Source organism: Diabrotica virgifera, chromosome 3, assembly GCF_917563875.1.
Source record: "Diabrotica virgifera virgifera chromosome 3, PGI_DIABVI_V3a".
Classification (NCBI taxonomy): domain Eukaryota; kingdom Metazoa; phylum Arthropoda; class Insecta; order Coleoptera; family Chrysomelidae; genus Diabrotica; species Diabrotica virgifera.
In genome coordinates, this window is record NC_065445.1 from 102,434,120 (window position 1) to 102,448,049 (window position 13,930).

Consider the following 13,930-nt stretch of genomic DNA (forward strand, 5'->3'; position numbering starts at 1 on the left):
GCTCTGAAAAGAAAATAAAAATCTTTGCCATTTCTGTCAATTATAAAATATAATTAACATTCAGACGCTAGAGCGACATCTATTAACAACTTGTCGAAACCAAAAGACTCCATTTTCAAACAAATAAATGTTTAAAAATAATAAAATCTTTGGATTTCTTAGTTCTAAAATTTGCAAGGAATACGACAAGTTGTTATAGTATTTTTACTACAAAAGCGATATTACGTAGGTCAAAATTTTTGACGTAAGAGAACTGTCAAAACATTAGAATGTGACTTTTCTGTATTGCCGTGTTTATAATAATGTCACATTCTAATGTTTTGACAGTTCTCTTACGTCAAAAATTTTGACCTACGTAATGTCGCTTTTGTAGTAAAAATACTATATACAGTTTTCCACAAAATTAGTGAAACACTTTTTGATGAGCTCTAAATTAGAAGCAAAGACTTCTCTGAAGAGATGAAATACCTTGGTATTACCCTTGACAGGAAGTTGATGGCATGGAACTCTCACTTAGATAGTAGAGCTAAAAAAGCATTATATTGCCTATTAACAGTGTCGGCGAATGGTCGGATGCACTTGGGGCCTTTCGCCCAGGGTGGTCGCCTGGATCTACACTACTGTCATTAACAAGAATCTACAGGTCGAGCAAGTCTCGTAAATTTCACGATTGCGAGCCACGCTTCACGCAACCGTGTTTGCGTACTTGTGTTTCGAGTTGCGTGGTCGTGCAGAGTTATATTTACCAATTCGCGCAATCGTACTTGAGACGCTGTGTCAGGTGAGGTGTTTGAAAATTTGTGTAACTTGATTGCTTGATTCTGTGGTGGTTAAACTTTTGTTTTATTTTTTTTGTTTTGTTTGTTTTTGTTGTTGCGAATATATCGCAGAAAGTTTTTAGATGAAGTAATTGTATGATGAAGATAACACAGAAAATACAAGAGGGCAGCATACTTTGCAAAACAACTGTTACAATTTGAAATCAACAATTTGTTAAGTTGTTGTCTTGCAGAGGAATATTTATAATCAATGCTTGCAGGTAAAAAAAGTGACTTTTTAAAAAATTATATCTTGGAAACTAAAAATTATTTTTATTTATAATTGAAACATGTAAAAGTATAGTACTCTCAAAAAAATTTCAGCCAAAAATATTCATTTTTGTAGAGTTGACTGCAATTTTTCGACAACAGCCCTTTTTTGCCGTGAGCAGCATAACAAGTCCAGTCTCATCTGAAATCAAAGTTTCTTGTAGTTTATACCTCTGGCTAGTGAATCAACAAAGGATTTTTTATTAGATGAGGTCATTTTTGTTTTATAAAAAAAACTACTTTAAAAATGAGAAAAATTGGGGTCAAAAATGTGTTTAAACTTATGTAAAATCTTCAAATTTCATTTTTTTTAATTCCTTCGTTCATATTCTAGCCAGAGGTATAAACTACAAGAAACTTTTTGATTTCAGATGAGACTGGACTTAGTTATGCTGCCAATGCAAAAAAACTTAAACTCTACAAAAATGAATATTTTTGGCTGAAACTTTTTTTGAGACTACCTTAAGTACTATACTTTTACATGTTCCAATTATAAATAAAAATAAATTTTAGTTTTCGAGATATAATTTTTTTAAAAAGTCACTTTTTTTACCCACAAGACCCCTTAAAAAAATGTTTGGAAGAATATGTTTGATGGCCAAGATGCATACATATATTTAGAAGGAAAGTTCCTGATTTCTGTAGTATAATACATAATACCGAAGAGGAAGTAGCCCTAAGCGCCGGACTCCACTTGCGATTTGTAGTTGTGAAGATTGAACACATTCTTTCAAATAGAAGTCAATCCATGATTATTTAGTCACAAATGGATTGACTTGTATTTGAAACAATGTGTTCAATCTTCCTGATTACAAATCGCAAGTGGAGTGCGGCGGTAATAACACCAAAATATTCCATATAGGTCCATAGAAGGTACACAGACATTGAAAAATTCCTGGAATATCCCCGAAAACATGTTCCCTGAGAACATCCCAGGAAAATCCTGTGTCAGCAAACATTACCTGAGTGTTTAAACATTACCTGAATGTCTTATTGGAACATTCCATGAATGTCCACGAATGTTCTCTGGACATTCAAAATATATTTTATAGACATTCCCTGGATATACCAGAAATACAGTGATGAGCGCTCTAATAACCGGCAAAATAGCACAAAAGATGTATTAAGTAGTGAGATAAAAAGACATGAAACTAGTCGAGCTGGGAAATTTAGCGATATTAACTTATACATTTAGATTGTATTGATTGTGTACCACCTTCAGACGTATCAGACGAGTTTGGAAACTACCACTGTCACAGTGACAGTTTTAGTTGACATACTCCTCCGATATGTGTAAAGGTGGGATCAATATAACGTAAATTTAAAGGTTAATTTCGCTAAATTTCCCAGCTCGACTAGTTTCATTTCTTTTTATCTCACAACTAAATATTTTGCCGGTTATTAGGGCACTCATCACTGTACATCCTTGCTGATGTGACAATACCTCCTATCTGTTTTTTCATGAGTTTTGTATGAGAGATGGAAAAACATGTTTTAAGGTCACCTCCTGTGTTCATATGTAAGTTTTGACTTGTTTTGTAGTTCATAGATAGTTTAATTTACTACAAAACAAGTCAAAAAATATCATATGAAAACAGGAGGTGACCCTAAGACAAGTTTTTAGTCTCTCTTACAAAACTCATGAAAAAACAGATAGTATGTATTATTACATCACTGACGATATGTGGCCATACCAAATAATACATCCTTGATAAATATAAACATTTTTATTGAACAAAATCTTTTCATACATTTTTTTAATGCAATTTACTGATATTCCTAAATATTTCAAAAAAATGTGTCACATTTGCTTTGTAAACCTTTCTTTTGCCTTTCGTAGCCACATATTCCGTTTCCTTCCTGGTTTTTTTGTAGACCACTTCTCTCAGCTGATTCTAAAAAAAATAAAATAAATGGTAATTTTTCTATCCTTTACAATTAACAATCAGAAGAAATATTATTTACAGATAATGATATGTATAATAATAATAGGTTTGTTCTAGCATCAGTTTGAAACCATCAGCGAATAGTGGACCAGCGCGAGTAGAGGGGATCGCACTGGTGACTGTATTATGTTCTTTTACTGACCAACTGTTTGCTGATGGTTTTTGACTAGTTTGACCGTTTGCTAGAACAAACCTAATAATAATGAATATTTTGTATTTTGACAATGACATCTGATGTGGAAGTCAAAACATTAATAAAATTATTTTTTCAAGTTAACTTTCACATGCGCGTCTTAAAATTTAATACTTATATCATAAATAACTATTAAAACTATCTTAAGAGGAAACAGTATAGATCAACAGGTAGCGAAAATGTGTTCCAAGATTGCGGCTGTAATTTTGAATATTTTTTCAAGATATTTGGCACACATATTCGTAATATAATAAAGAATGGCGGTACAGAGCCCAATTTGAAAAATATATTAATATGTGGAAATTACTCTGTAATTAAATACAATATAAAAAAAAACGAGCTTGTACCGCCATTAAGAAGAACAAAAAAATACACTTTTTTCAAATACAACTTTTTTATCCGATTTTGTGTTATTTTGGAACTACTAAAATTTTTTATTTCATTAGTAGTTCCAAAATTACACAAAATCTAGGCATCGGATAAAAAAGTTTATTTGAAGAAAGTGTATTTTTTTGTTCTTCTTAATGGCGGTACAGGCTCATTTTTTAAATATTGTATAATTACAGAGTAATTTCCACATATTAATATATTTTTCAAATTGGGCTCTGTACCGCCATTCTTTATTATTTTACGAATACGTGTGCCAAATGCCTCGAAAAAATATTCAAAATTACAGTGACAATCTTGGAACACGTTTAGGCTACCTGTTTATCGCTACTGTATTACCTTAAAACATTGCAATTTGCTAAACCAGTATATTTTACTCTACTACTACTCTACTAGCTACCTCATTTTCCACTGTTTCTAAAGACTTGTTTACATGGGTAGAGTTTTGAGGAGAGTAGAGTAGTGGTAGTACTCTACCAAAAATGGCTTGATACCATTCACGTGAGGAGAGTACAAGTATAGTACTGATGCTAGTATAGTGAAACCGATTTTTGTATTTTTAAACACTCTTGATTATAAGTGCACCTTAAATTCTTAATTTTTTGCTTAAGCTTGTTTATTTAAGCTTGCTTAAGCCGTATTATAGCTCTACAAGTTTTAAAGTTTCATCTTCGGTGAACTTCATTTTCACTATTTACACAAAACACAATTCCAGCCAGAATGACAGCGCCCCCATGTACTCTCCTACCTACTCTATTCTGCCATAATTGAGCGTGTTCCATGGGTAGAGTGTGCAGCCGAGTAGACATTTTGGCAGTAGTGGTGGTCATAGAGTAGTTACTTTGCCATAGGTTGCTAGTCACTCTACTTTAACTCCAACTATACACTCTACCAGCTATTCTACTGTGCTGAGCATTTTTACAGGTAGAGTTACTCTACTCTATCAAGTACTTGCATCATTACTCTACCCCTGTAAACAAGTCTTAAATCTACTGAATGAAAATCTACTTAATCTTAATCTACTCTTAATGAAAAATGTCTAAAATCATTTACCCACCTAGTATTATTGTAGAATTTAAGACAGTCCAGTGCCTTATAAATAATTTCAATATGAATATTTTTCCCTTTAATTCTCCTTTGATACCACTCCATTTTAGATTTTGGGGAACTTATTTCATTGTGTTTATAGACCATATTTATTGAAGGAACCCAATCTGGAGATTGTTATTATCTATTAAGTCGGCTGGTTTTCCTATAAGATTAAAATGTTAACATCTTCAAAAATCGTTACTGTTGTAATTGTAACTTACCAGATATAAAATGATTACAGCAGACAGGACAGGAAAATTTTCATTTCGCTAGTAAAACCTGTACATTGTATTGCATTTAACCATTGTTGTCTCTCAGATACCTTATTTAGTTCAGTTTAAAAGTGAACTTTATCTTGACTTTATCACATTTCACACTTCAAAACACAACACCAATGAAGCATATTATCTTTCTAAATTAATACTTCCAGAGAAAATGTTAAATTAATCTTTGTACAACACAAAATTACAAAGAAATACAACTAAAATTATCTAAAACTCATTAAGAACAGATAGAATAAGATTTATCTTTTACACCCAGTAGCCATATTGACATATTGATTTAATTTTGAAAACGATTATATTTAAATTTGGTAAATATAACTCCGTACGACCACGCAACTTGAAACACAAGTACGCAAACACGGTTGCGTGAAGCGTGGCTCGCAATCGTGAAATTTACGAGACTTGCTCGACCTGTAGATTCTTGTCTGTCATTAGGTCAATACTAACTTACGGAGCTATTGCTTGGGTACCAGAAGTGCTACAGGCAACAGCGATCAACAAACTAATAGCTATTTGTATAACAAGGGAGGAAAGTGCTAGTTTTCCTCCCGAGAGTGAAGATTCAAGGGAGGAAAAGGCACTTTACTCCCATGTTATACATATGGTTTTTCCACCTTACTCAAATAACAAGTCATTTTTTGCATTTTTACTTAATTTATTTATGTAACTAACCAACAAAATTTATTAGAACTAAAACAAACAAGTAGGTACAATATAACTGTCAACTGTCAAATATAAGTCAAATTATTAATGTAAACATTGTTAAATCAGAATAACAATTTACTGTTTTTTACCATTCTGCAAAATACAGAGTGTTTTTAAATAAACGTTAAAATGTATAGATACTTACGTAATAGAAAATAGATATTGTACAGGGCGTCAATAAGTTATATTTCATGAATGAAATACCATGACGTCACTTTTACTTTTCCTCCCTAGGGAGGAAAAATATTTTCCTCCCTAGGGAGGAAAAGTACAACTTTGCTCCCTACAATCAGGTCCGGAAAAGTATACTTTCGGTAGAGGTAGGTGGAAAACAATATTCCGCGGATGGCTTGCCTCAATATAACAGGTGCCATGAAAACAACACCAACTGCTGCAATGGAGTTTTTTTATTAAATTAATAGTATAAATCATCTTCTTTCATAAACTATCCAAAGTATTACTGTAACTTCATCATTTTCTGACTTATAGTGTTGTAAAAAAAATTAATTTGGGAAAAACAAATTAAATAACTTTTAAACTATTTGACCAATTGCTTTGAAATTTAGGGTATGCTTTGAGCACCAGAAATCTCAGCATTCCGCGTAATAGGATGGTTCTAAGTTAATTTTTACATAAGTTATGAATATTTATATAAACTCAAAATGTATGATTTATTTTGCAATTTTCTAAGCAACCAATAAGGATAGGCATATTCAGCGAAGTTTTCAGCCATATTGAAGTTTTTTATTCGATTCATTAGTGTGTTCTGAGGGACTAGAATCCTCAAATTATTTTAGTGATAACAACTTTAGCATGGTTCTGATTAATATTCGTTCTATAAGATATAAAACTGATGAATTATTTCTGTTTCTAGAGGAATTAGGGTTTCCACCGATAGTTGCGGTTACTGAGCACTGGCTTGAAGTCAACGAGCCTTTTTTTGTAGAAAAATATTCCACTATTGCTAGGTATGACCGTCCAAGTTCAGCTCATGGAGGCACCCTAATTCTTTCTACAAATAATGATTTTTCTCTAGTAACAAAATATGACTTTCTATTAAGTGAAGCATTCTTTGAGTTTTCCTTAGTTTACAGTAACAACCTTAATCTTTATATTATTTGCATTTATAGATCACCTGACTCCTCCGTGGAACTATTTTTTCAGAACCTGCTTAATTTGTTAGATGACCTGCCACATAAAAGCAGAAAAATTTTATGCGGGGACTTCAACATTAATTATGCTGCTGCTTGTGCTACACAAATATCCCTGGTCAACATATTTGAATCATATGGTCTATCAATGCACATTGATTCTCCTACAAGGATTTCAAAGACTTCATCTACCATAAATGATTATATTGTCTCAGATTTCTCACCCCTTGATGTCTGCGCTACAACTGTTAATGCGGGACTATCTGATCATGAAGCGGTTTATACGAAGTTTAACATCTTTAGCAAGTCCTCCTCAAAAACTCGACGTTTAGGCAGGATTTTTTCCGGTCGGAACTTTCGTAAATTCCAAAATTTATGCTTAACCTCTGAGTGGCATTTTCCTTCCTTGGACGTCGATCATAATTTCAGTGATTTTTTGAATAAGCTAGTCTGTATCTTCAATAAAGTATTTCCTTTAATCACAATTAAGCAAAAACATCGCAAACCCTGGACTACCAAAGGTGTCCGCATATCAGCCAAAAACATGCGTTCACTACTGTATATCAAGAAATTTACTACCAACGTCTCTGTTATTGAATATATCACCAAGTACAGGGCAATCTATTTAAAACTTATAAAATCGGCTAAAAAATTGTATTATCAAAATCGTCTCAGAAGCTCCAAAAGTGTTGCAAAAGAAACTTGGTCCATAATAAACGATCTTCGAAGTAAAACTCACACAGCTCAAACATTTTCCCTTCCAGACCCAGAAAATCTAAATGAATACTTTGTTAATGTGAGTAAAAATATAACATCAACTATTGTGTCACAACAAGATCCCATTTCCTATCTCCCTAATTCAAGAAAGGTTTCGAATTCATTCTTTATAAGACCGATTGGTAAATCTGAACTGATCCAAACAATCAAGAGTATCAAAAGCAAATCTTCCTGTAGTACCGATGGACTATCCATAAAAATTTTCTCAAATCTCCCACACAATGTGTTGGGAGTCCTCATCTCTCTAATAAATTATTCTTTTGAGAAAGGTAAATTTCCAGAGTGCCTAAAGACGGCCATCATTATTCCTCTTCATAAGGGTGGTGAAAAATCTATTGCCTGCAATTATAGACCTATTGCATTACTACCGGTACTCTCCAAAATTATTGAAAGACTCATAAAAGCCCGAGTTATGTCCTTTCTCGTTGATAACAAGATTTTATCACAAAATCAGTTCGGCTTTTTAAATAATAAATGTACCACCGATGCCATGTTTTCTGTACTACATGAGGTTTATCAAGCATTAAACAATAATCTCCACACTTCCACTGTTTTTTGTGATTATGCCAAAGCTTTTGATTGTGTAAATCACATTTTGATAAAAAAACTAGATTTCTATGGAATTCGAGGTATTTCTTTGAACTGGTTTCAATCTTACTTGGAAAATAGGAAACAACTGGTTAGAGCAAATGATACAGACTCTAGTCTCAGAAATGTTGTATGTGGGGTACCACAAGGTTCAGTATTGGGTCCTTTACTTTTCCTTATCTTTATTAATGACATCACTAGTTTAAAAATCGATGGAAAAGTTTTTCTTTTTGCTGACGATACCAGTATCACTTGGAGCAACTCAAATATCGCAACTCTTCATGCTACTATAACTTCTGATCTACTCACAATAAAATCCTGGTCAGATTCTAATTTACTCTCTTTTAACGTAGATAAAACAGTCGCATTACCCTATAAAGGAACTCTTCAACCGTTACCTCTTCATAACAGCCAGATCAGTATCGTTGATTCTGTAAAATTTCTTGGTATTTTTTTAGATAGCAACCTTAAATGGTCCCTTCATATCGATGTGTTAAGCAAGAAACTATCCTCAGCTTGCTTTGCAATAAGATCTGTCTCGAAGGAAATGGATTTAGCCTCTTCCAAAATAACATACTTTTCATTGTTCGAGTCCCATCTTCGATATGGTCTGCCTTTTTGGGGTTTTGGTACAGCTGCCCAATCCGATGTTATTTTTAAATTACAAAAAAGAGCAATCAGATATCTGTTTGGCCTCAGAAGAACAACACATTGCAGAAGCTACTTTAAAGATCACAGAATTCTAACATTACCTTCTTTATATATTTTAGAAACTGTTTGCTTAATTCGTAAACATCTACATGTCTTTCCAGAAAAACCTAGACATGACTATTCCACCAGAAATTCTACTTTTGACATCTATTTACCGATCCCGTCCAGTGAGTTAGTAAAGAAATCTATATTATATTCTGCAAAAAAACTATACAACCATCTCCCTCTACAACTTAAATCTGCAACATCTTTCCCCAAGTTCCGTAAAATGACAAAAGCCTATTTATCTGAAAGACCATATTATTCAATAGCAGAGTTTCTTAACCAATAACTAAGAAATTACAGTATTCTTATGTATAAGTAGAATCTTAATTTAATCTATATTTGAGTGTCATATGCAGCAGCATAACTTATTAAATCACTTATTAAATTTCTTAAGGTAGATTACGCAATTTGCAATTTTTTTTTAAATTATGCAATAGATTGTTGATTTTTATTTGACTTTATTATGTTTTATTGATATTGACGATTTGTATAATTTTAGTAAATTGTATTTGTTATTGTTTTTATTTATGATTCTTGTAAGCTTTGTCTATAAAATTGTTAAATTTTTCATGACAATAAAGCATATTTCTATTCTATTCTATTCTATTAGTTTCTTACTCTCAAACTTGTTTAAAATGCTTAATTTTTTGTTAATAGACAAAAAAAGCGAAAATTTACCGTTTTTTGATTTCATTTGTTTATAACTATGTATATGATCAAAATCGGTTGCTGGAAACATATAGGTTATTATTATAGATGTCCATAATACTCAAAAAATTTGGTTTCGGTCTAGAGGGGGTTGTGTCACCAACAGGATTTTTTTTTTCCTTATTTCTCTGAACTATATGTCCTTTCTCGTTGAAAACAACATTTTATCATAAAATCATATCGGCTTTTTAAATAATAAATGCACCACTGATGGCATGCTTTCTGTACTACATGAGGTTTATCAAGCACTGAACAATAATCTTCACACTGCCACCGTTTTTTGTGACTACGCTAAAGCTTTTGTTTGTGTAAATCACAACATTTTGATAAAAAAATAAATTTCTATGGAATTCAAGGTATTTCTTTAAATTGGTTCCAATCTTACTTGGACGATAGGAAACAACTGGTTAGAGCAAATGATACAGACTCTAGTCTCAAAAACATTGTATGTGGGGTACCTCAAAGTTCAGTATTAGGTCCTCTAATTTTCCTTATATTTATTAATGACATCACTAATTTAAAAATCGATGGAAAAATCTTTCTTTTTGCTGATGATACCAGTATCACTTGGAGCAACTCAAATATTGCAACTCTTTATGCTACTATAACTTCCGATCTACTTATAATAAAAACCAGGTCTGACTCTAATTTACTCTCGTTTAACGTAGAAAAAACAGTAGCATTATATTATAAAGGAGCTCTTCAACCCTTACCCCTTAATAACAGCCAGATCAGTACCGTTGATTCTGTAAAATTTCTTTGTATTTTTTTAGACATCAACCTTAAATGGTCCCTTTATATCGATTTGTTAAGGAAGAAACTATCTTCAGCTTGCTATGCTATAAGATCTGTTTCGAATAAACTCAATTTAGAATCTTCCAAAATAACATATTTTTCTTTGTTCGAGTTGCATCTTCGATATGGTCCTCCTTTTTGGGGTTCTGATACAGCTGTCCAATTCGATGTTATTTTCAAGTTACAAAAAAGAACAATAAGATATCTGTTTGGCCTCAAAATAACAACACATCATTGCAGAATCTACTTCAAAGATCACAGGATTTTAACTCTTTCTTCTTTATATATTTTAGAAACTGTTTGCTTAATTCGTAAACATCCACATGTCTTTTCACCGAGACCAGTCATGACTACTTCACGAGAAATTCTACCTTTGACGTCTATTTACCGACCCTGTCCTCTGAATTAGTAAATAAATCTATATTATATTCCGCAAAAAAACTTTACAACCATCTCCCTCTCCAACTTAAATTTGCAGCATCTTTCCCCAAATTCCGTAAAATGAAAAAAAGCCTACCTATCTGAAAGACCATATTATTCAGTAGAAGAGTTTTTTAATCAATAACTAAGAAATTACAATACCCTTTGCACAAGTAGTAATTTTATTATTATTTTTTTATTTATATTTGGGTGTCATATGCAGCAGCTTAACTTTTAAACTTATTAGTTACTAGGTAGACTATGCAATGTGCAATTTATTTAAATTTTTAAATTTTGCAACTGTTTGTTTCTGTTTTACTTCATTATTATTTTTTTATAGTCCAGAAAGCCACTGCGCATCCGCTAGGAAAAATATTCTGATTCGGATTTTTTGCACAATCTTACTCAAAAAGGACTCCTTTTAACAAATTTGCATGTTGCCAGGACCAAAAGGTGGTAAAAAATTTTTTAAACGTTTTTTTTTTTGTTTTTTCCTAAAATTATTTTTTTTTGCATGAAAAAAAAGTTTTTTTTAGGTTTTTTGGATCATTCCAAACAGAAAAGGTCTTTAGTGACTTTTCTCTAAAAATGATAGTTTTTGACATAAGCGAATAAAAATTTAAAAATTGCGAAATCGGCCATTTTTAACCCTCAAAAACTATGTGAAAAACTAAAAATTTGAATGTTACCAAGGTAGGTAGATATTCTTTAAACATCGATTGATGAAATCCCGAAGAGTTTTTTGCAATACAATATTCAAAACTCCTTTGTTTTATAATTGCTAATCAAGCGTGCGCGACACTATTTTCCACCGACAGTATGGTGCAAATGAAAGGAATAAATTCGTTATTTCGTAAACCGGCGACTTTAAGGAAAAATCCCGAAACAGGTCGATTTTTATTTTTAAGTTATGATATTGTGGCATATATGGTATACTAGTGACGTCATACGTCTGGACGTAATGACGTAATCGATAATTTTTTTAAATGAGAATTTGAAAGGTTCTTCAATTCTATATTCAGTAATGTAAACATTTACATAATTATTTATACAGAGTGTCCTTCTACTTCTTTTTTTGTCAAATAATTTAATTTCATAAAATTTTTTGGACACCCTGTATAAATAATTCTGTAAATGTTCATATTACTGAATAGAGAATTGAAGAACCTTTCAAATGAGCTAGCACACGATCCCTATTCTCATTTAAAAAAATCATCGATTACGTCATCACGTCAAGGTGAATGACGTCACTAGTATACCATATATACCACATTATCATAACTTAAAACTAAAAATCGACCTGTATCGGGATTTTTCCTTAAAGTCGCCGGTTTACGAAATAACGAATTTATTCCTTTCATTTGCACCATACTGTCGGTGGAAAATAGTGCCGCGCACGCTTGATTAGCAATTAAAAAACAAAGGAGTTTTGAATATTGTATTGCAAAAAACTCTTCGGGATTTCATCAAACGATGTTTAAAGAATATTTACCTACTTTGGCAACATTCAAATTTTCAGTTTTTCACATAGTTTTTGAGGGTTAAAAATGGCCGATTTCCCAATTTTTCAATTTTTAATCGCTTATATGTCAAAAACTATCATTTTTAGAGAAAAGTCACTAAAGACCTTTTCTGTTTGGAATGATCCAAAAAAACCTAAAAAAACTTTTTTCCATGCAAAAAAAATAATTTTAGGAAAAAAACAAAAAAGTCTAAAAAATTTTTGACAACCTTTTGGTCCTGGCAACATGCAAATTTGTTAAAAGGAGTCCTTTTTGAGTAAGATTGTGCAAAAAATCCGAATCAGAATATTTTTCCTAGCGGATGCGCAGTGGCTTTCTAGACTATTATTATATTGACGGTTTATGTAATTTTAGTAAATTGAATTGTTATTGTTTTGTTTTCTTGACTTTTTATAAGCTTTGTCGATAAAATTGTATCTATAATTTTCCATGACAATAAAGCATATTTCTATTCTATTCTAACGTTGCTACTACCGAAATGCCATATGGAAAATTCATTAGAGTCGCCATCTCATGGTTAGGTCCGGGACGCATTGACATATTAAGCGTAGACTCGTCATACTCACCAAAAAAGCGTAACGCAGAAACAGCATGGAAACAGTCGATCGGTGGTCTATCTATCTCTTTTAACCAAACGATCCCGCGCATATGACAGACAAAGATAGCTATACCACTCAATCCTATGTCGGCGTTACACCTCGATGCATTGAGTGGCATATGACTAACCCGGTCTATCCTTAACATGTCTCTACCGGGACGTGACCGACCTTGTATTAGAAGATATTATTCTATTCAATTAACTCAGTCCAAACAGACTAGTACATGTAGTAATTTATTTGTGCTGTGTTGGTCAAATTTTAACATTAAGTGGCTGAAAATTACTGTATTACAACAAAACGTATATAGTCCGTCTGCTATAACTTTTCCCATGCGGTACGATTCATTTTCAATCAAATTAAGTCAAAACAGAAAGTGAAACGTACGCCGATGTGTGTAGTATATAGTATACAGTATACAAAATGTATATACACAGCGACGTTCGTTTCAATTTATGTTTTGACTTAAGGCCATCGGTACATAATTCGCAAATATTTTATGGGTATCCCTGCTTTTTCTGTCTTTACACGGCAAATTACGTGCAGTAAAATTCACACTGGTATGGATATGTAAACATTACTAGAATGTCATTCTACTTGAAAATGTCATCATTAATTTAAAGAGATGGCTTTTGAATGTTCTTGGATAACTGTTATTTTTATAATTGAAAATTATTAATTCAGTTAATGAATGTGATAATTTTTTCACTAACTATGTATTCAGTGATTGTAATAATTTATATGTACAACAAAAACTAATACTCAATCGAGAAAAGAGGAAAAGTGTTAAAGTGATCTTTTAATAATATATTGTCACTATGGAACGCTTACAATTTTGAACATATTTAACAACAAAATACTTAAATCACAGAATATATTATCCTGATGTATTCTTTGCTTGGATCTTCCACAAATAATACACAG

General features: G+C 32.1%; 1 protein-coding gene across 1 annotated transcript in view; it reads right to left on the minus strand.

The window, feature by feature from the left end:
- Positions 1-13,930, minus strand: part of LOC126881248 (short-chain dehydrogenase/reductase family 16C member 6) — a 110,804-nt gene that overhangs the window by 13,554 nt on the left and 83,320 nt on the right. The window lies entirely within an intron of this gene.